The sequence below is a fragment of the Myotis daubentonii genome, chromosome 14 (assembly GCF_963259705.1).
Source record: "Myotis daubentonii chromosome 14, mMyoDau2.1, whole genome shotgun sequence".
Lineage (NCBI taxonomy): Eukaryota > Metazoa > Chordata > Mammalia > Chiroptera > Vespertilionidae > Myotis > Myotis daubentonii.
Window position 1 is genome coordinate 22,850,880 of NC_081853.1, and position 23,198 is coordinate 22,874,077.

Below are 23,198 nucleotides of genomic sequence, written 5' to 3' on the forward strand. Positions count from 1 at the left end.
ATCCTTTGAGAAGGTCTTTAAAGGCAGAAAAATGTACCCTTGATGAATCCCCATTCCCCCTGCGTGGGAGCTAAGGGATGCGAAGGGAATGACGGTGAGGGAAAAAAAGCCCTGGTTTTTAAGTAGGTGAATCGCGTGAGAGGGAAAGTTTAGCTGTTGGGAAAGCCCCCTCCATGCTAATGTATTCTATGGAGCTCTTTTGCGTCTCACTTGTTAGGGATAACTGATCTTTCCCTTGGATACGGATGCTGCAGCCAGCCCTGCTGGCCTGGGTCAGGGGTGCATGTATGACCTGCATTTTCTGCTTTCTCATGTTACTTGTGCAATGTGTTCACCAGTAACTCGTTTCGTGCCCAGATCTCCGGGTTCCATTGAGCTTTGTCTCTATTTTAGTTCATTTCTCCCTTTTCCTCCCTTGCTCATAGTACTGAAAGAATCCCCAGGTTCTCTGCTAATGTCTTTTCATCATTTGACTAAAGGAGTTGCTTATAAATGACTTGTAACCAAGACCATACTTAGATTTTTTTTGTTGTTGTTGGGCAGATGCAACAAAAAACTTTTGGTTGGGGAGGATCCAGCTGAGTTGAGCATTTATGAGCTTTTCGGGAGAATGTTTGTGTACCCCCTATTTGGGAAAATTTCTTGGTGGTTAATTTTATATCACTAATGCTTTTAGATCACTCGGGGAAAAAAAGTTATAAGTTGTAATTTTAGATGTGTGGAATCTGAGCTAGGACTAAAGCAAAGAATATTCACATATTTTGGGCTTCTTGAAGAACACAGGAAATTTTTTTTTATTGGATTTCTTCCATTTTTCTCAGGAGGATCATTCGTTTTCTTCTATAGCCAAAAATTCTGGTCAGTTATGGGATTAGAGTTTTTAAGGTTTACTCAGACTGTCATGAAGATTCAGAAATGAATTATGTCCTTTGGTGGGGCATGACACAAGTCTCTATCTCTAGCTGCAAATTTAAATTTGACTGTAAAGAGAGTTCTTGGAAAATTGGCCTTTTAAAGACTAAAGCTTAATCTTCACTCCTAAATTGCTGGCTTAATTAAAATGGATATCTGGAATTTGGTAAATAGTGGTTTTTCTAATAAAAGGCCCTTAGTTTAAAACTAAAAGGATTTAGGGTGTTTCTCAAAGCATAATTCCAGCTCTTCTGGCATGGAACATTGGTCCAAAAAAAAGTGTGTAAGGGGTGGGGGTGGGGTAAGAAAAAGGTTGTTCTTTGGGTTGGATCACAGGACTGAGTATACAAGGCAGCAGCAGCTGCTGGCTCTGGAACTCTGGTTGCTACGTGAGAAGCTTGAGTAGTGCTGGCTGCCGTCTCCAGGGAAGGACAGCAGTGCAGCCTCCATTAATGCTGTTGGCTGCAGGGAGCTCCACTTAGGCAATAGCTGCTTCAGGACTAAGAAGAAACCTTGCTTTCCTGGGAATTTTCATTGCTGAGCTGGTTTGCATTTTATTGGTGGGGAGTTGAGAATTCATAACCTTCTACCCATTTATGGATATTAGCAACATCTAGAAACTGGATCATAGTTAGAGTTTTTCTTTTTTGTTTGTTTCTTGGGGGTTTTTGGCAGATTTTTGGTTTTTATCTGTAGATTTGTGCTTGAATAGGACTGAAAGTTTCATTAGAGTTTTAATATTTCAATCGATTTCATATTTTGTGTGTCTCCTTTCTTTCATTTGTTAGGCTATATTTACCTTATTGAATAGATGTTTTGATAAACATTTTACTAAATTTGTAATCTTAAACTCTAAAAAGAAGCGCCCTTTTCAAAATGACTTGTATTTTCTTAATTTCTGTATCAGTAATAGACTTCTGCAAATTGAATTATTTCTTTGGAGTTTGACCTATAAAATGAATTCATTACATGCGTACTGGAGGTAGTCTTCTAAGACCGCAAGGATGTATGTTTGGCCATGATCCATCTGAGACATAGGACAGACCAGAAGGAATATTCAGAAATCGAATAAATAGTGTACAGGATACTTGAGAAGATGGCCTCTTATGTGGTTTCCCCTCCCCCACAGCTCCTGCACATTAGGAAAATCTTTGATTAAACAGAACAGTTTATTGAGTATGGAAGTACTTGAAGGAGAGGCACCATTTAAATATATCACCAATTTTATACAGTTCTTAGCAGATGGGTTGTCTCTTCCCCACCCCACAAGGTGCTTGCATGCTATATTTTTTCCCCTCAGAATTTTGTATGTTTAGCTTTGTGTAAATGTACTTAAATCTATAATGTATAGCACGACTGTGGCATTTGTGGCAGGGAACCAAAAGAACGGAAATGAGTTGTGTCATTCACAAATGTGGCTTGTGTTGTCTCAGTGATATACACTGACTAATGAAACGGAACTTTTCATGGATAATATTTTTAGGTGGTTTTAATGTTATCACTATCATATATAAAAGATGCCATATCAGATAAATATGGTTTCACTCATAGTGGTTATTTAACATTTTAGATACGTTTTTTAGCTTAAGTTATATGTTAATGTTACCTTATAAAATAATCACTTTTTTCACTTGTGTTTCTTGTTGTTTGGAATCCATCGTGATCTTGATGTGATTATTTTCTGAAAGATCATAGAGGCCTTTTTCATAGGATGTATTTAATCAATATGCTTGAAAATTTTTGTATCTTCTGATACTGTTTTGTGTCCAGGAACTTACATGCTTTCTGAAGTTATTCTGGCCTTTCTGGGGGTGACTGGTTATTTACTTTTGCCTTTGGATAGGAAAATAACATAGGGCAAAATGCAGATGTGCAGACAACCACTTTTATTTTGTCCTCTTCGTATTGCAATAACTTATGAAACATTAGGCCATAGTTAAGGATAGTCCGTGGTTATTAGGTACATATTATCAATGAGAAATTGGATCATAAATAGAATATAATTTTCTTATAACTTCTAATTCCACTCTGATGATTTGTCAGTTTAATTTGAAACTAAAAGGCCTCACAGTGAATTTTGTTTATAAAAAATTTTTCAGGTATTGGAAACTAAAGCTTGATAGGAATATTTTAAGACAAAACTTACTCTGACTGCAAAATGTGTGAGATAATGTATATTTTAATACAAGTGATTGCTATTTGTAATTTGATTTAAAACATCCTTTTATGGGCTTAAAAAGTATGATAGACAGTAATTGGTACCATTTTTTTACAGCTAAAATTTCAAAAATACGTGGTAAAATGGCATTTTTAACCTTTCATTTGATTCAGTGATTGATTTACCGTCTAAAGATTTGGGGAAGTTCATGAAAGATGAGAGAATATAATTTCTTTCACTTATCAATACATATTTTGTTAAACTAGAGTCTTATGAAAAGTATCCTGTTGTGTATTTGTCTAAATCGAGTAAAAGATACCCAGTAACTTGGGGGAGGGAGAAGCTGTTAGAAAACATCACTTTAGAGAATTCTTTTATTCTGACTAAATATATTCAGACTCTTTAACACTTTATGAAGCAAATTTGAAATATAACAAAGGAACAATGAAGCTAAATCTCACTCTACTTTATACTAACCCTCACTGAGCAAGGAATTTGTAATCCCATCCTGCCTCTCAGTTTTTTGTACCATATTGATTTTGTTTGCTGAATACCTCAGGGATCACATTAACTATCTTTGATATAAAGACAGGGGAAAGGAATTTTCTGCTTATTGGAATGAGATCTTAGTATTTTTTTAAAAAACTAAGGTTATTTGGCCAGGTTTGCCTCATGCATTCGACTGTTGGTTTGGTCTGACTGCTTTCTCTTCTGTGCTCTTCCTTTCTTCATAGCATGAGAATTCTCAGAGTTTTGGTGGCAAACTAAAGTAATAAGAATCATTTTCTTAGTCATGTTAGTTATGTATATACACCCAGAGCTGGGAATACTCCTTGACCTATGTTATGAATCACACAAAAAAAGCAAAGGACATAGGAATTTATACAGAATTTGTTTCTATCTGGGAAATCAAGTTTTTGTTGTGCTACCTAATTGAGGGAAAATGCCAAATTCCTAGCTGCTCTGTTTTAAAAAAGATGAAAACATGGGAGGAGCCTGAGACCTCTGCATCAGGATTTGGTTTGAGTAGAAAGGAAGATTTTTGTTTCAAATTGCCAGCTGCTTATGTCATACTGACTCCCTTATTATGCCTTTAGTTGGCCTGTCAATATGGCCAAACAGCTAGATAAGTGTGGGGCAGGACAAAGGGCTCTTTGCACAGCAGGGAGGCAATGTTTGTGGGGGAGGGGTGGGAGGTAGGAAAGACAGGAGGAGGAGGTTCTTTTCCCTGGGAGATTATTCACTTTGGCATACAATTAAAGAAATCATTTGTATTTCCTACTGAAGCATTGAATTTGTGCCAACCTTATACTGTTAACCTGAAATTTAGTATATCCCTGAATATATGGTAGGGACCCATCCTCTCCTCCAAGGAAAAATAAAAAATTAAAGCTTTGTGTAGATGAAAAGAAAATAAATTCCATGCACTCTACTCTCCTAAATACAAGTCACCTCCTGAGTAGAGCAATTCTGGAGCCTCTAGAGCAGAATTCTCATTTAAGAAATGGAAAAGGATATTATAGCTGAATAAAACTTAAATTTCAACATACACATTGTCTTTATTTGAGTTGGAATTAGACCAAAATAGGTTAAAAATAATTTGTTTCCCTTTGTAAAATAGTTGCATATCGTTAATTCCAGTTTTATAATGTAGCGAACACCCTCCAGCATTTACATGTTGGCTTGCCATCATGTACAATGCTAACTGAAGAAAGACTACTTACTGTTTCAGTCTTGCCCTGTTTCCTGATGAACCTGATATTCCCCAGAGATTTTTTCCTTCCCCCACTTTTATGGTGTTGGTACTGCCTTGTTTGATACATCTTGCTTAATTCCCAACTAAAAGTCTGGTGGTTGCATCCATGTTACTAGAATTAATATGAATCTTAGAGTTGGAAGAGATCTGTGGGTTATCTGGCACTTACAGCAAAATTATAATGAAATATTCAAAGTTTGCAATGGAAGTTTTCATTAATATGTTAAAAGGCTCAGTGTTCTGAACAGTATTTTTAGTTACTTTTAAAATAAATGTTGATACTAGTACATGTGTGTTAGTTGTGGGGTTTTTCTTACCAAAATATTAAAGAATTGCATTCATAGAAAAATTAGATAGCAATTATTTGGATTGCAAAAGGATTCCTTCTTAATAAAGGAGTATATGCTGAGTTTCTTTTAAATGCTCAATATATTTTAAGAGAATTTGATGTTTAGAAATAATCGGTTAGAATTCAGTTTTCCAAGAGTACATCTGTTGCTGAAATTAAGACGCCACCTGTATTGCAATGTTATTAAACTAGCCTTAAAGTTTTCCCTTCTATCCAGACTGCAGGAGACTAACTGTAAGGACACTGCAATGCTAATTTTTACTTATGGATCCAGAGATTGTGACTGTTAGCAAAGAAGAGGTGTGTGTTTTAACTTAGTAGAATAACTAAAAACTGCCTTTAATTCACATTGTAATATTAAGCAAGCCTGACCAAACTTTGTGCCTTTTCTCTCTGCAAAAGAAAGATACATGTGTTACCTACTTAACTTTAAATTTCTGTGTGTATTGGTCTTGGCAGCAATGACATAATATTTTGTTTGAAAAGGGATATTTGCGTGACTTAATTATGATTGTCGTTTAGAACTTTTTTATCAGTAAAATAGCAACAATGTTACCATGAGATTTAGTAGGCTATATTTTCTATCACTATAGAAATTTAAGGTAGTCAGTTGTTCCTTCCCTTTATAATTCATTCACATGGATTATTTCCATAGATTTGTGGGACTAAAATAGAAGCCATCTAGTTCAAACCTGACCTCTATTCCAGTTTTCTCTACATGTACTAAGACCCACATCGTTAGCTCTGCGCACATACACATACCCCACTTCCCAGATAATTAGAAATTTTTTCATTGTGGCTTCTACTGCTCCTCTTACCTGAATCTTGCCAGAGGACCTAAAAAGTTCCTGGCAGAAGTATGGTGGGGAGGGGGGCACATTTTGATCCCAAAGGTATTGATAACTGCTTTGTCTCCCCAAACAGCTAGTCTCATTTTCAATAAAACCCAGCCAGCAATAGGCTATAATGGAAGTAAAATGTAGCACTGTATCTCATCTTGCTATTGCAGCTGCTCCACCTGATTTCCTGCTATTATTATCCCACAATGCTTCTCCCCAGCAAAAAAGAAACTAGGACAAAAGGGAAAAATTGGATGGTTTAATAGGATTTTTATTATGATTATGGATTTTTTTAAATATTTTATTGATTTTTTACAGAGAGGAAGGGAGAGAGACAGAGAGCCAGAAACATCGATGAGAGAGAAACATCGATCAGCTGCCTCCTGCACATCTCCCAACAGGGATGTGCCCGCAACCAAGGCACATGCCCTTGACCAGAATCGAACCTGGGACCCTTCAGTCCGCAGGCCGACGCTCTATCTATCCATTAAGCCAAACCGGTTTCGGCGATTATGGATTTTTTATATGTACTTAAATATGAAGTTCATTTGTCTTATTTCTAAAAGTCAGTAGTTAAAGAGACTTTGTAACTTCAGTGTCTTCTACTTTCTTGATAAACCATTTCAGATTCTTAGCTTTATAGAAAAAAATATTTTTACATATAGTTAGTTTTCATTGGCTGTTCACACAGTTGTTATTACTGCCAAATGCCACTGCATTATTATTATTGGCTTGAAGGGAGAGGCTCTCTTCTGTAGATAATATTTGCAGTTTGTATTGAGAATTACTAATTTGTGTAATTCAGATTTATAACTAAAATAATGTTAAAAATTAAACCTTCATTTATGCTTACCTCTATTGTAGTGGAGGCGAAATTGTTAGAATATAAATTTTTCATTCTTCAGAGTTCTTTCTTCAAGCTGCATAATTAATGTTATTCAGATCTTCTTTTTCCCATACCACCACTCCCCCCTCTCCCCCCCAAAAAAACACCAAGAAATTTCATTTTTATCATTTCTATTGTTGCCTTTGGCCGCTGAGATTTTCTCCTTCCCACTCCTGAAATGTGAAGACTCATAAAATCCAGGAATCTAATAATGTGTTCATTGCTGAGTATAGTAAGAAGATTATTTCATAATTCTTAGAAATTATTATCTGAATAGGCTGTTTCAGTATCATGTTAGCATATTTAATAATGTTGGCATGTTAATTTTAACATAGGTCCAAGATATATCTCATTGTTTTAGATTTACACCCATTGTTTGTCATTTTTATATGAGGTTGTTTCTTTTCTGCGTTGCCCCCCCCCCCCCATGTTCGTGGTTTTGTATTTTTTTTAATATATTTTATTGATTTTTTTACAGAGAGGAAGGGAGAGGGATAGAGAGTTAGAAACATCGATGAGAGAGAAACATCGATCAGCTGCCTCCTGCATACCCCCCACTGGGGATGTGCCTGCAACCAAGGTACATGCCCTTGACTGGAATCGAACCCGGGACCCTTCAGTCTGCAGGCTGACGCTCTATCCACTGAGCCAAACCGATCAGGGCCATGGTTTTGTATTTTTGTCCTGTTGTGATCTTTGGCCTGTGTTGAAAAATTCTATCTCCTCCCACTAACTTCTGCATGCCACAACACATATAGTTTTTGCTCTCATGGCTTTGTGAAGGAGGATGATCTGTAGTTAATAATCAACTGTTTGGTATCCAAGGACGGTTATATTTATGAAGAAGAACCTGGAAGGACCTGTTGGCAGTTACACTACCTCTGCATTTATGGTACCTTTTTCTTTATTAACGTAGGCCGTTGAGAGTTAACTTGTTTTAATAAGAGAAACCAGACAGAAAGGGAAGAGCCACAGTTAGAACTGATTATTAAAAAATAAATGGTTATTATAACATTTGGGATAGAAACTTAGGCACATTTTTTAAAACTTTATTTTAGTTCTAAAGACAAAAGAGTTTAAACTCTTAAAATAGAACAAAGAAGGATTGTTGCTGCAGTATGATTGATTGCATGCTCAATGTAGCATTAGATTATTGCCTGGATGCATAAATTTTATTTTCTCAGTTTCTATGGCGCAGACTACTATAGCCATGCAAGTTAAATAAATGTTTTTTGCCCACAACCTGAAAAATATTAGGTGGAATGATTTTTTAAAAAGACAGATCTGAGGAAAATGTAGAAGCTAGTCCAATTTTTTTGTTTTTAATCCTCACCTGAGAATATGTTCAGAGACAGGGAGAGGGAGACAGGGCGGGAGCCTCGATGTGAGAGAAGTCTCTAGTACACACCCTGACTGGGGATAGAACCTGCAACCTTTTGGTGTACAGGGGGACACTCCAACTGAGCCACCTGGCCAGGGCATTAGTCCAAATTTTTGAAGTCCCCTTTTATTTTTGTTATTGCTAGATAATTTTAGTTTTATTTATGGCAATTAGAACTTTAATGTCATAGATTAGTAATAGAACAAAATAAGGGTAGATTGTCATGATGCCACTGCACATTGTAGGATGAGGCTAAAATTGTACCAAATTGTTGCATATTTAGGCTACTTTTATTTTAAAAGTTTAACTTTTTGTTAATCCTTGCCCAAGGATATTTTTTCCATTGAGTTTTCCACCCCCGCCCCCACCTCCATCGGGGTGCCTGGGATTGAACCCACAACCTAGGTACATGCCCTTGACTGGGCAACGCTGGCCAGGGCAAAAGTTTTTAAACTTATGAAGTGGCATAAAGTACTCACAGATTGAACAGGTAGTTACCTTATTGATGGCACATTATATAAACACTAATTTAAAATATTTACTAAAAATCCAAAAAAATGAAAATTATGCTGACATATCATATATGGAGTTCTGAAGTTACTGTAGCCATTCCACTTAGACCAAATAGGTAATAATGCCAGCTCCAAGGCTCTTCTTACTTCAGAGCCTAGGCTGGTTGGTCTGACCCAGATGTTTTTACCTCACTCTTCCTTAGTTAATCCCTAGGCTATTATGATTTGAAGTGTTGCTAGGAATAAAGTATCCGTTCATAAATTGAATAGGAATCCGACTGGGCCTGTGTGAAGACCCATGGGAAGACATGTATTTTTAGAGAAGCAAGGTTCTGGGTTAGTGTAACTTTCCACTTATAGTTTATCATGAAAAGGAATTGCTGGAAGTTTGCAGAGTACACTGAGCAATAAGAAGAGAAGTAGACATCTTTACGAAATAGCTATGTGCCACGCAAGAGATGAAAAGTTTTTTTGTGTAGAATACCTTAGTTTTTCTGAAAACTTAATATTAGGAATATGTTCCTGTGGAAAGTAGTTACCCAAAGGATTGTGTTGAATATCTTTTGTGAAAATGATTTTAAATTTGAATATTTTACAGATAGAGTCACCATATGTCTTGGTTTCCCTGGGACAGCCCTGGTTTATGACTACTGAATAATTAGTAATGGCACTTCTTTCTCAGAAATGTCCCAATTTGGACCATAAATTATGTGCTTATCCTAATTACAAAAGATCATGGGTCTTACTGTCACTACATAGCAATCCATTTATTTGTCTTTTATATAGTTCTGATTCTCGCTGCAAGGATTTATCTTTTATCCTCTCTGAACCCCCTTTTTTACATGAGTGATTTTTAGGATGCCTTTTTCTTTTCCTTATAGTTGGTAAGGGAGGGGATAGATATATATTTGATTAAATTTTTTTATTATGAAAAAGTCCAAATACAACAAAATAGAGAGAATAGAAAAGGGGACTCCTTTTGGATTTTATTTAAACCAAGATAAGGTCCATACATTGCATTTGGTTGATAAATTTGAGTCTTTCTAATTTATAGGTTCTCTCACTCTCATTTTCATATAATGTAATACACTTATTAAAGGAATTTATCATCTTGTAAAGTTCCTACTCTTTGGATGTTGGAGGTTGCATGTACATGGTGTCACTTAACATCTATCTATACAAAACCCTAATATGCAATTAGACTGAACGCGGAACAACTGGTTGCTATGACATGTGCTGACTACCAGGGGGCGCACGTGGACCATTGCGGGCATCAGCAGCAGGCAGTAGAGCACACAACATGGCGGGTGTTGGCCACGGCAGGATGGTGGAGCAGCTGAGCAGGGGCACCAGACCAAGGCGGGGCGTCGGTTCCTGTCATCGGGGCAAGCTTCTGGTGGTTACTGAAAATTCTTTGCTCCCGTGCGCCTTGATCCTGCCCAGCGCTCACACCTACTGTTGGTGCTGGTCCCGCTTGCACCCGGCACTGAAGCTGCTGCTTGAACCCACTGCTGGCCCCGATCGCCCCTGAGGGCTTCTCCGCCTCCCCCTGCTCCTGAGGGGTGATCGGGTTAGCAGCCGCTGCTCGCACCTGCTGACGGCGCTATCCCCACTCGCACCCACTGCTGGCGCTGGCCCCAGTCGCTCTCTGCCGTCAGCAGGTGCAAGCGGGGCTGGCTCCCTCAGCGCGGGGGAGGGGCAGGAGCGGGGCTGCTGGCAAATGGGACCGGGGCCATGGCAGGAGGGGCTGGGTGGGGCATGGAGGAGGAGCTGAGAACTGCCCCTGTGCCCACCGCAACCTCGCAGCCCACAGTTCCTTTCAAGGTGCATGAATTCATGCACTGTCCCCTAGTATTCTATAAGATGACAACCCACACACGTCCATATTTCATGTAAATAGTATTAGATCAATTGCAAGTACACTTTTATAAGAATACTATGTACTTCCTTGAGAGTTACCTAATACCTACTTGTCTATGTGATGTTAAGCAGCTGTTGATATTTATTGCCTAGATCAGCCATTCTTAAGCTGTACACTCTAAAAAATTAAAGGCCCCAAAGACCTTTTGTTTGTGTGGGTTATATCAAGATTTACCAGATTAAAAACTGAGGAAAAAAATCTTAATTATCAATTGATTTTAAAATAACAGTAACAAATCCTGCTTACCTAAGTAACATGATTTTTGTGGAAATACCTAATTTTTTTAAGTGGCATTATTTTCCATTTTTGCAAATCTCCTTAGTATCTTATCTATCTGGCTTAATGAAAGACAACAGTTTTCTCATAGATCCTTCTGCATTTAATTTGTGTTTGTTTTGGTTGAAGAATATGAAGAAAATTTGTTCTCACACAGATAAGTAGTTGAAAAGGAAAAGATCGCCGGTATTTCCTGAAAGAATCTGGGGAACTTCAGAAGTTCCAAAAACACAGCTTAAGAACAACAGGCCCAGATTATTTCCATTTCTAGAGGCCCAGTGCACAAAATTCGTGCATGGGTAGGGTCCCTGGGCCTGGCTGGTGATGGGGAGCAACCAGCTGGGTGATCAGGGTCCCCTGCTGGCACCCACCTTGGCCGGCCTGGCATTGCCTGCTCGCCGGCACCACCCCCTGCTACTGCTGCCAGTTGCCTCCCTCTGTGGGGCGATGGGGGGGGGGGGGGGAGGCGACTGGCACAGTCATTCTGCTGTTAGGTCAATTTGCATATTAGGTTTTTATTGTATAGGATGATTGTGAAGTAGTGATATTATCACTACTTCATTTTTTTCTGTAATTATTTGCTTACCCTAAGATGCATTTGAATACAAAAGGCAAGATTGGTGCCTGTTTTCCCCCTTACTAGTTTTCTAAATAATGTTTAGTAACCTAGCAACCTCCAAAGGTGATCAATGAAGCATTATTATTGTGTACTTTTTTAAAAATCCTTACCCGAGGACATATTTTCAAAGAGGAAGGGAGAAGGAGAGAGAGAGAAACATTGATTGGTTGCTTCCCATGCGCACCCTGACTAGGAATCACACCTGCAACCTTTTGGTGTATGGAATGATACTCCAACCAAGCCATACCAGCCAGGGCATTATTGTGTATTTGTGGTTTTAAATATATTTATGTGTTTCAGTCCCTTGTAATTATTATTTTTGACATTCAGATTTTCCCACAATTGGCTCTTGACTCTTAACACATTGTGTGCGTACCAGTAGTTTTATTGCTAGCTTTACTCAGTGGCCAGATAAATTTCTATTGAACGAGTACAAAACCATTTTACATAAATGTTAAAGGCATGCTTTAAAATTAAATATCCATTGCATTTTGAAGTTATTTATTACATGTTCTTATAAGCTAATATCTTTTTAAAGTATGATACTTTGTAAAACATTGTGTAATGTGGAGCGAGAATTCACGTGATCGTCCACGATGTGTTAAGTTTTTTTCCCCTCATTCTCAATCAGTACCTGGTTGTTGTTTTTTGTTTTGTTTTTTTTGTTTTGTTTTTTTAGTTCTTTGCTTTCTCATATGACAAGATGTTCCATTGCTCTTGGTTTGGTTCTTGTTTCTAGACCTTTTCAATGGACAGAACTAAAAAGTGGTTTCTTTTCTGCTCTCTTTGTTTCTTTTTTTAAATCTCAGTTGTTGGTGTTTGATAACTTTTATTTTGAATTCAATACTATATGATATTTAAATAATCCTAATCTTTCCCCACACACAAAATTCCAATTTTTGCTAACACCATTGTAATTACTCTTTGATTTATCCCACAATACATACAAAACAGTTTTAGAATGTCAGAACAGTATGATACTGGAAAGTGGAGTTGTTTGTTTTTGACCTTAGGCTATGTCCCTCTAAAAAATACGGTCAGATTACAGTGTTTTAAAATCACTTGGAATAGTTCTCTATGTGGTTATGCCACCAACTTGATACACAGAGGTAAATTTTTTTAGTCATTTCAGATTTTTCAGGGACTGCTTTTTGTTTTGTAATTACATAAAATGTGGTTACTAAGTGAAATTTATATCTGTATACAGAGAAATCTGACTTCTAGTCTTTTCCACCCTGTGCCCTTTCTGTCCCTATATGTAAGACTTAACAGATTATTCATGATTACAGTGTTTCTTTTTTTATCCTGGTACTTTTATTATAACAGAAGGAGCATTTAAGTTCATTCACTAAAAGTATCTGCTTCTAGATTTTTCAGTAACTAATAAGTATTTTTAGGCCATGGAAGAGGAACACTGACTTTTCTGGGTTTTTTCTGGTGACCACATTTCTTGCCTTAATATAAGCAGTCAAGATAGGAAGCTTCCTAATCTCTCTTGAAATGCTAGATATTTTCCATTTATCTCTGATGATTTCAGATACTTAAATCTGACTAACACTTGGGACACTGGTTCTACTTATAATAGAACGCTGTCATTTAACATTTCTTGAATGAATAAAATTCAAGAAATTTAGATCTGAAATTTAGATATTATCTTAGAAAGAATGTAATCTATTTTTTGTTTTTTGTTTTTTGTGTTTTTTTTTTAATTTTATTGATTTTTTTTACAGAGAGGAAGGGAGAGAGATAGAGAGCTAGAAACATCGATGAGAGAGAAACATCGATCAGCTGCCTCCTGCACATCTCCTACTGGGGATGTGCCCGCAACCCAGGTACATGCCCTTGACCGGAATCGAACCTGGGACCTTTCAGTCCGCAGGCCGACGCTCTATCCACTGAGCCAAACCGGTTTCGGCTATTTTTTAACTTAGTCATTTGAAGTTCAGAGTGCTTGATTGTATAAGTTTTAAATTAAATCTGAAACCTGTTTAATAATGTCTCTTTTATTCTAATAGCTGAAAGAAGTTGCAGTATCATAGTTCAGCAATATATGTCTCATTCTAATATGATATATTTATATTATAGGCTAAAAACTAATTAAATCAGGCTATTCATATGGTGAAGCAATTGGGTTCAGATTTTAGTTTGCAGTTTTCTTATTCTGGCCTTGGCAAGTTTCTTAGCTTTGGTGAGTAATTCTTTGGCAAATTTAATTCTTTGGCTAAGTAGGAATATTACCTTCCTCATAAAGATGATGTGGGCATCACATGAACTAATGGATGTAAAGTGATTGAGGGAACAGTGGTTGCTACAAAAATAAGCATCCAATAAATGTTAGCTTTTATTTGAAAATTGTTATTGTTACGAAATTTTGATCAATTCTTTAAACTCTATATGCACCTTACTTAGGATAAGTAGTGCTTATTACATGCTGTAAATATAGCACCTCATTTTCATGACTCCATTAGTTATATGAAAAGAACCAACTATTAACAGAAATAATCAGGGTCTAACTAAAATTTGAGGCTTTTGGCTTCACAATGTGCCAGTGCTTACCATATAAATATATTCACATTAAAAAGACTTAATAGAGCCCAAACTGGTTTGGCTCAGTGGATAGAGCGTCGGCCTGCGGACTGGAGGGTCCTGGGTTCGATTGCGGTCAAGGGCATGTACCTTGGTTGTGAGCACATCCCCAGTCGGGGGCATGCAGGAGGCAGCTGATCGATGTTTCTAACGCTCTATCCCTCTCCCTTCCTCTCTGTAAAAAATCAATAAAATATATTTTTTTAAAAAGACTTTATAGAAAAGAAAAGACTTAATAGGTAAGGGAGCTTTAAGGAAACATTTTCTTACCATCAGGTTGCTCGTTAGTTAAGCTGTTTTGGTTCGTTTGCTTTTCTTAGCTTTATTGAGATAAAATTATATTTACAGTGTTCAACATGATGATTTGATATACATTGTGAAAGGATTCCAGCAAGTAAGTTAATTAGCACATTAATCCCTTACATTTGTTCCCTTTCTTGGTTGTAGGGGTGAGAATCTTTAAGTTCTAATCTCTTGGCAAATTTCAGTCATACAGTACTAGTATATACAGTATTATCAACCAGAGCAGGGGTGGGGAAACTTTTTTCTGACAAGGGCCATTTTGATATTTATACCATCACTCATGGGCCATACAAAATTAATCAGCTTAAAAATTAGTCTGTCATATTTTGTCAAACATAATTAACTCACCCCTAATGCCTTGGCAGCTCCAGGCCCAATGATACTGCAGGCCTTATACAACCTGAGGGCAGGACGTTCCCCAACCCCTCAACTAGAGTCACCATGTTATACATTAGATCCCAGACCTTATTAGTTTTTATAACTGAAAGTTTGTACCCTTTTACTAACCTTTCCTCATTTCTCCTTCAGCCCCTTGCAAACACGATTCTACTTTCTGTTTCTATAGTAGTAAATTTTATTTTTATTTTTTTTTAACGATTCCACATATAAGTAATACCATGCAGTATTTGTCTTTCTCTGTCTGGCTTACTTTACTTAGCATAATGCCCTCGGGGTTCATCCATGCTGTCTCATGGCGGAATTTTCTTGTTTTTATGGTTGAATAATATTTTGTTGTAGGTAAATAGCTAGATATAACATTTTCTTAGTCCATTCATCTTTTGACAGATACTTAAGTTGTTTCCATACCCCGGCTATTGTGAATAGTGCTGCAGTGAGCATGGGAGTCCAGGTGTTATCTCTTCCAGATGGTGATTTTCCCCCTTTTGGATATATTCCCCAAAGTGGAATTGCTGGATCATATGGTAGTTCTATTTTTAATTTCTTGAGGAACCTCCATACTGTTTTTCATAGTGACTGTACCAGTTCCATTCCCACCAACAGTGTACAAGGGTTCCCTTGTATCCACATCCTATCTAGCATTTATTATCTCTTTTTGGTGATAACCCAGAATATTTTTCCATTCATTTGTGTCTTCAATTCCTTTCATCAGTGTTTTTGTTTCACTGTGCAGATCTTTCATTTCCTTGGTTAAATATATTCCTAAAGTATTTTATTCTTTTTGGTGCTATTGGAAGTGAGATTGTTTTCTTTATTATTCTTTCCTGTAGTTCTCTGTTAGTGTATAAAATGCAACTGATTTTTGTTTATTGATTTTCTATCTGGCAACTTTACAGAATTTGTTTAGTCTGTTTTTTGGTGGAGTCTTCAGAGTTTTCTAGATGTCATCTGCAAACAGAGAATTTTATTCTTTCTGATTTGGAGGTCTTTTGTTGCTAATTGCTCTGGACTTTCAGTACTATTTGAATAAAAATGGCAAGAGTGTGCATCATATTCTTGTTCCTGGTCTTAAAACAAAAGCTTTCAGCTATTCACCATTGAGTATGATGTTAGCTGTGTGTTTGTTCTATTATGTTGAGACACATTCTATCTATATCCAATTTGTTGAGAGTTTTTATGAAAAAAAATGTTGAATTTTGTCATAGATTTTCTTCATCTATTTGTTTTTTATTCTTCATTTTGTTAATGTGGTACATCACATTTATTGATTTGGATAGTTGAACCTTTTTTGTTGTTAATCCTCACCTGAGAATATTTTTTCATTGAATTTTAGAGAGAGTGGAAGGGAGGGTGAGAGACAGAGAAACATCAGTGAAACTTCGATTGGTTGCCTCCCGTGTGCGCCCTTACCAGGGCTGGGGTTCAAGCCTGCAACCTAGGTAAGTGCCCTTGACTGGAATCAAACCCAGGACCCTTTAGTCCAATGGCCAATGCTCTATCCATTGAGCCAAACCAGCTAAGGCTAGTTCAATCATTTTTGCATCCCCGGAATAAATCTCTCTTGATCATGGTGTGATCCTTTTACTGTATGTACTGTTGAATTCATTTTGCTAATATCTTGTTGAAGACTTTTGTATCTTATGTTCATCAGGAATATTGGCCTATAGTTTCCCTTTTTTTATAGTATTTTTGTCTGGCTTTAGTATCAGAGTAATGCTAACCTCATAAAATGAGTTTGGAAGTGTTCCCTCTATAATGTTTTAGAAGGTTCCTCTCTCCCTCTCCTCTTCCCTCCCTCCCTCCCTCCCTCCCTCCCTCCCTCCCTCCCTCCCTCCCTTCCTTCCTTCCTTCCTTCTTTCCTTCCTTCCTTCCTTTCTTTCTTTTTTAATCCTCACCCAAGGATATGTTTATTGATTTGAGAGAGGGAGAGAGAAAAATATCTATGTGTTAGAGAAACATTAACTGGCTGACCTGCCCTGATGAGATCGAACCTGACACCTAGGTATGTGCCCTGACCTGGAATCAAACCCAGAGCCTTTTGGTGTATGGAAGGACTTTCCAACCAACTGAACCACATCGGCCAGGGCAGTTTTATTTGTTTTTAATATGATAGGATTACAGTGAGATTGAGGAATGCCAAAATGAATTCAGATTGTATGACAAGTCCTTAGGATTCCAGCCAGAATCTTTTAATTATACCTTATATTACCTATCTTTTTTTAAATTTAGTTTATTGACTTGAGAGAGGAAGACAGTGAGAGAAACATCTATTTGTTGTTCCCCTTATTTATGCATTCGTTGGTTGCTTCTTGTGTGCCCTGACTGGGGCTCAAACCCGCAACCTTGGCGTATTAGAATGACGCTCTAACCAACTGAACTACCTGGCCAGGGTCCTAGCTTATTATTTTAGATATGGGGAGTTCCAGGAAAGAACAAATGGTGGGCTAATGTTATCTTTCCCCTCCCCACGAAACAAAACAGGAATTAAAATGTACACTTTTTTAGAGATAAGTGCTAAATGTTGAAATTTGTTGTTTGGTGTTTGCTTTAGAGTGGAGGAGAGTTAACAGATAAACAAGATTGAATATGAGTTGATAATTGTTGAAATAGTAAATAAATGAAGTTCTTTATAAAATTTTACTTTATACTTATTTAAAATTTTTCACAAGAAAATGTTTTAAAGTTTAAAACTTTAAACTTGTTACAGCAGGCAAGTAAACATAATCAGATTTTTCAGTCTCTCCCCATCAGTGTGACTTGCCCTCTGAACCCAATTTCTCTTACAGCTATCACATATTTCCAATCAAAAGGAAAATAGAGTGGCTACATAGGTATATAATGACTTTATACTAAGAGGAAATGTTAATATTTTAAAGAGGTCTACACAGATTCTGGAAGGTATTCCTGACAGGAAGATTGAAGAAGCAAATGGGAAATTAATAGTATGTTTAGTATACAATAGATTTCATTTTATAAAATAGTTGAATATCTGAAAAGGTATCTTATAAATGCCAAATCAGTGCCAGTCAAGATTTCTCTAAAAAAATTAATAGGCTATTTAGGGTGCAGGTTATTCTGTAACTGTTGGCAAATCTTAGTATTAGCGGATTTGGCGAATTACTAATAGGACTCAAACTGTAAATTCCTCTCCTGTACTTCATACTATTGGCTTGGAAGTAGGAAAGTGGTTCCTATTTACATTTCTTATTTTCTCTACTTCCTTAATGTAACCCAGCATATCAAAAGTTGGGTGCTTGCAATGTGTCAAATATCTTGCTAGGTTCTCTTATGAATGTTATGTCACTTAATTCTCAAAATAGTGCAGTGGGATGGTTTACAAATGAACAAACTGAACTAGAGTAGTCACATAGCTAGTAATAGGGTGAGTCAACTCCTTATGATTCCAGAATCTTTTCATTATACCATATTCCCTATTTTATTTAAAAAGCCTTCCACCTTCACCAATATAATCTTGCCCTTTTCTCTCCTCCTGACTTTGGGTACTGCTACCCATCTGAAGTTTTGGCAGTTTTTACTTTAGGATTCTTTGCCTGAAATTGGATGGGGCTCCTGGATCTGGGTAAAGAAAGGAAAAATGTATGTTTTTTTATTGGGCATCATCCCCTACTAGAGTGATTATTCATTATCTTTGGTATTAAAAAAAAAAAAAGTTAATGAGCCTCTTCCAGTCACCCATACCTTCCTTATAATTCAGTCAGTTGCAGGCTCCCTATATCGAATCTGGCTGCAGTTCAGGAAGGGTTATAGAACACAAGGGCCTATGAATCCCTAGAAGTTTTACAAGGTTTATCGGTGTTTTTCTGAGGAAAATATTCATGGTCTTTATCAGAGTCTAACAGAAGTCTGGGATCACTCTTCGAAAAGGTTAAGAAATATAGGTGCCCTAGGATTTGGTTGCTAAGCAACCAAGAAGCTATTAGACTCCGTTCTTCTTGGGCCTAAAAAGGTGTGTCCCTTTGATCTATTGGGCCAAATTGAGTACCACCACAATGCCCACTGTGAGCATACTTGTTTTCTTATAAAGAAACTAGAGGCCCAATGCACGAAATTCGGGTATGGGGCTTGGCCCTCACAGCTGTGGTGGCTTGCCTCGGGCCTCGCAGCCCCTGCTTCATCCAGAAGGTCATTCAGCTGTCCGATCTAATTAGCATATTATGCTTTTATTATTATAGATGATCAGTGATTGCAGTTTTTATTTATTTTTTGTTAATTCTCACCAGAGGATATTTTTTCCTTGACTTTTTTAGAAAGAGTGGAAGGGAGGGGGAGAGACAAAGAGAGAAACAGCTATGTAAAAGAGACACATGGATTGGTTGCCTCCCACTCATTTTTAGTTTTGAAAATTCAAATAATTTTTCTACTAAAAATTGTAGCCTACTTAGTTTCATTTGTATTAACTTGACATAGATGCACTCTAAGCTGTGCTTGGTAAACTCAATTTTTTTCCAAAAGAAAATGCTTTTTTTTTTAAAGGAAGGTATTAATAACAGGTCTAGAAGCCAGATAAGAATTCCTAAAGGAATCTGTGTTTTGGTAGCATAAGGGATGGTAACAAGCAGCTCCCAAACATTGGCTTGTAAATAAGTATTTCTATGTTGTTATAAACTGATAGCCAAATAAACATTTATTATAGATCTCCTCAAAGAAGAGCTTAGGCAAATACTGTCTCCTTTGAGCAGTTCACCAAAGAAGGGTTGGTAGGAATTCCTGTAAGTATGTGTGTTCAAAGTTTGAAATCAGCTAGAAAAACAGTAACAAGGTAGTTATGCTCATACTAAGAATCAATTTTTGAATATTGATACTAGAGTAAATGGAAGCCTAGTGGGTTTCCTTCTTGCTTTAATAAACAAATGGGGAAAGAATTGGAATTTCAGTGTGAAACAATATTGACTCTTAGTGGATTCTTAAGAAATCCTAAACTCATTGAAGAGCTATGGGCCATGCAATATTTTTTTAGAATTCAGAGATGATCATGAAGACCACATTGCTTTAACAGGGGCTTTCTGGTCCTTTGGCCCATTAGGTCAAAGGGGATACCTTCTTATTAAGTAGAAGTCTTCTTTTTGTTTCTTTCTTTTTTGTGTGTTTTTTTTTGTTGTTGTTGTTACCCAAGTATCATTTGATGTATTTATCTGGGTATAAATTATCATGTAGTCCTGTAATGGCTAAATAAAAAATGGTTCTTAAGGCTATAAGATGAAAGGATATGGTACAGAAGTATTGTCAATTGTCTAATTATTCATGGATGCTAGTACTTTGTGGGCCAGGAGCCCCAGTTGCAAAGGATCTAATATTGTTTTACTGTGTTTTCCTAATCAACAAATAAAAAATTTTGCACTTTTCGAAGTCCAAGATTAAGATATTGGCAGGATTGGTTTCTCCTGAGGCCTCTCTCCTTGGTTTGCAGGTGACCTGCCCTCTTGCTGCCTCTTCACATTATCTTTTCTCTGTGTGCATGCATTCTTAGTGTCTCTCCAAATTCCCTTTTCATATAAGGATACTGACCATATTGGATTAGGACCCACTCAGTGGCCTCGTTTAAAAAAATTTTTTTCAATTGAAGTAGGTTAATTAACGTACTGGTTGCGGGTGTACAACATAATGATTCAGTCCAAATGCATTGCAAAATGATCGCAACAGTCTAGTTAACATCCTTTACCTTACATGGTTACCAAAAGTATTATTTTTCTTGTGATATAAACTTTTGAGATCTACGCTCAGCAACTTTCAGGTATGCAGTACAGTATTAACTGTAGTCACCATGCTGTATGTTGTATCCCCATGACTTATTTACTTTATATCTGGAAGTTTCTACCTTTTGATCCCCTCCATTGATTTCTCCTACCCCACCCCAAAATTTTTGCACTTTTAAAAAACTCCTTTTTTTTTTTCAAAAGATTGGAAACCAAGTTATTGGTGGTCTATAAGAGATTTCTCATAATCTGGGGAATAGGATTTTTTTTTTTTTTTATGGTGTCTTAGTTTGGCCCAGCTGGTGTGGTTCAGTGGTTGAGCATCTACCTCTGAACCAGGAGGACACGGTTCAATTCCTGGTCAGGGCATATACCCGTGCTGAGGGCTTGATCCCCAGTGTGGGTCGTTCAGGAGGCAACCGATCAAAGATTCTCTCTCATCATTGATGTTTCTATCTCTCCCTCTCCCATCTTCTCTGAAATCAATAAAAATATTTTTTTTTAAAAAAAAAGATGTCTTAGTTTTTATATTGCGCACTAAGTACTTGGTTACCAAGTACCGGAAAATGAAATATAGTATTCAGAAGCAGTAAAATTCAGCATTTAGAAATATTTACTCAGTAAAAAATAAGTTTGTAAATCGAAGACTTCTCAACAAAGAGGGAAAATAACAGGTAAATGCTAAAATACTTTGTGTTTTACTTTATTCAGTGCTAGAATTCTGGGCTTTATTTAGGGTCAAACTGTGATATGACAGGAAAACCCACAGAGATGATTAAAGGAGAATAAAATAACAGAAAATTTAGCATAATATATAATTGTGATTATTGTTTTGCATAAGGATTTGGAGCAGCTTACTATGCCAGTTATATTCATTAACTAAAAAGTACTATTTTGTCAGTGTCCTGGGGCTAATTTATTATAAGAATTAATGAATGAGAATTTTGGCCTAAATACAGCTGAAATGTTTACTGAAACTGGACCAAAGATTAGCATCCATGTAGAGGCTTAATCATTTTTTATATTAAGATCTCAGAGAAAAGTTTTACAATATTTTGATGTCTCATAACAAACCATCATAGATGCTCCTCCTCTAAGAAAATAATGTACTATTTACCATTCCAAAGGTTTCATTTTGCTCAGAAATCTACTGTATGAGTAAAAATAGACTCATTTTATGCATAGACCAAACACTGTACAGGAGTAGGCAAAATAAGTTTATTGATGACAAAGAACTCTGTATTCAAGTGTGTTTGAGTATAGCCAGTAGACTACAAGAATATGTAAATAATGAAGGCCAGCAATTCCAGCCACTTACGAGATTGTACATAAATGCACTGTGACATTCTTTTGCGTTAATAAAGCTATTATAATAATCATAACCTGTCTTTTTCCATACGAACAACTATAAACCTACTTTTGCCCTAACATGTATATCAATGTTTTGTTTTTAGTTTATGTCTTTCATCGCCATTACTTTTTAAATTACAAATTATTCTGAGTAATTCTATTATCAGTATAGCTTCTGGTGAGTAGTTTGGTAATAGAACGTTGAGTATTTACAATTAATTTTCATTCTAGGGTTTTCTTTTAGAATGTAGACTCTTCTAAGAAAAACTCTGAGGAAAGAATTGAAAGTATTTAAAAACTTATGAAAAAATGTAGACTTCCCACTATGTTGGTGGGAGTGTAATATGGTTTTTACTTTCTGAGAGGTGGTTCAGCATCGCTAATAAATATGCTCATGCCATTCTAGCAGTTCCACTTTTAGGAATGTGTCTTAAGGAAATGTTTGTGCACATGTATAAACAAAAGTATACACACACACACACACACACACACACACACACACACACACACGGCCCAGTGCGTGAAATTCATGCACAGGTAAGGTCCCTAGTGACTGCCAGCTGCCAGCTGGGGCCTCCCTTCCCCGGGCTGCCCGCCCCGCCAATCTGATGGCCCCACCAGCTCCCAGGCTCTGAGGGAGCCTGGTGGCAGCCCTGCTGCTGCTGCTGGTCACTGCCTGTGGAGCCCAATTGCCCCGCCACTGCCTGGCTTCTAGGCACTGAGGGAGCAGGGCAGCAGCCCCGCCCCCCACCACCCCGGCTGGTCATCCTGCGATCAGATTGGCAGGGCATTGGGCCCCTGTACAGCTCCCTCAGTGCATGGGAACCTGGCGGCTGCATGGTAATCAGATCAGAGGGGCGATCGGGCCCCACCCAGCGACCAGTGTCTCACACCCACCATAGCCTGGCGCTGCCCACTCACCTGCTCCACCATCCCACCCTGGTCCCACTCTCATCAGGGCCTGCAGAGCCTCGTCTGCCAGTGCCGAGTCACCAACACCCGCCATGTTCCGCACCACCCCCTGGTGGTCAGTGCACGTCATAGCAAGTGGTTGAACTCCCTGCAGAACTCCCAGTCAAGAGGACAATTTGCATATTAGGCTTTTATTATATAGGATATATAGGATGTGAGGGCGATCTGGCTGCGACATCTGTCACCCCATTGATCGCCAGGGTTGATTCGGCTGATCTGGCTGGCTAGGCAGGTGTCCCCCTCCTCCCTCACCGATCCATGTGCG

General features: G+C 37.5%; 1 protein-coding gene across 16 annotated transcripts in view; it reads left to right on the forward strand.

The window, feature by feature from the left end:
• The window catches only part of SETD5 (SET domain containing 5), an 82,772-nt gene that overhangs the window by 834 nt on the left and 58,740 nt on the right, over nt 1–23,198 (forward strand). The window lies entirely within an intron of this gene.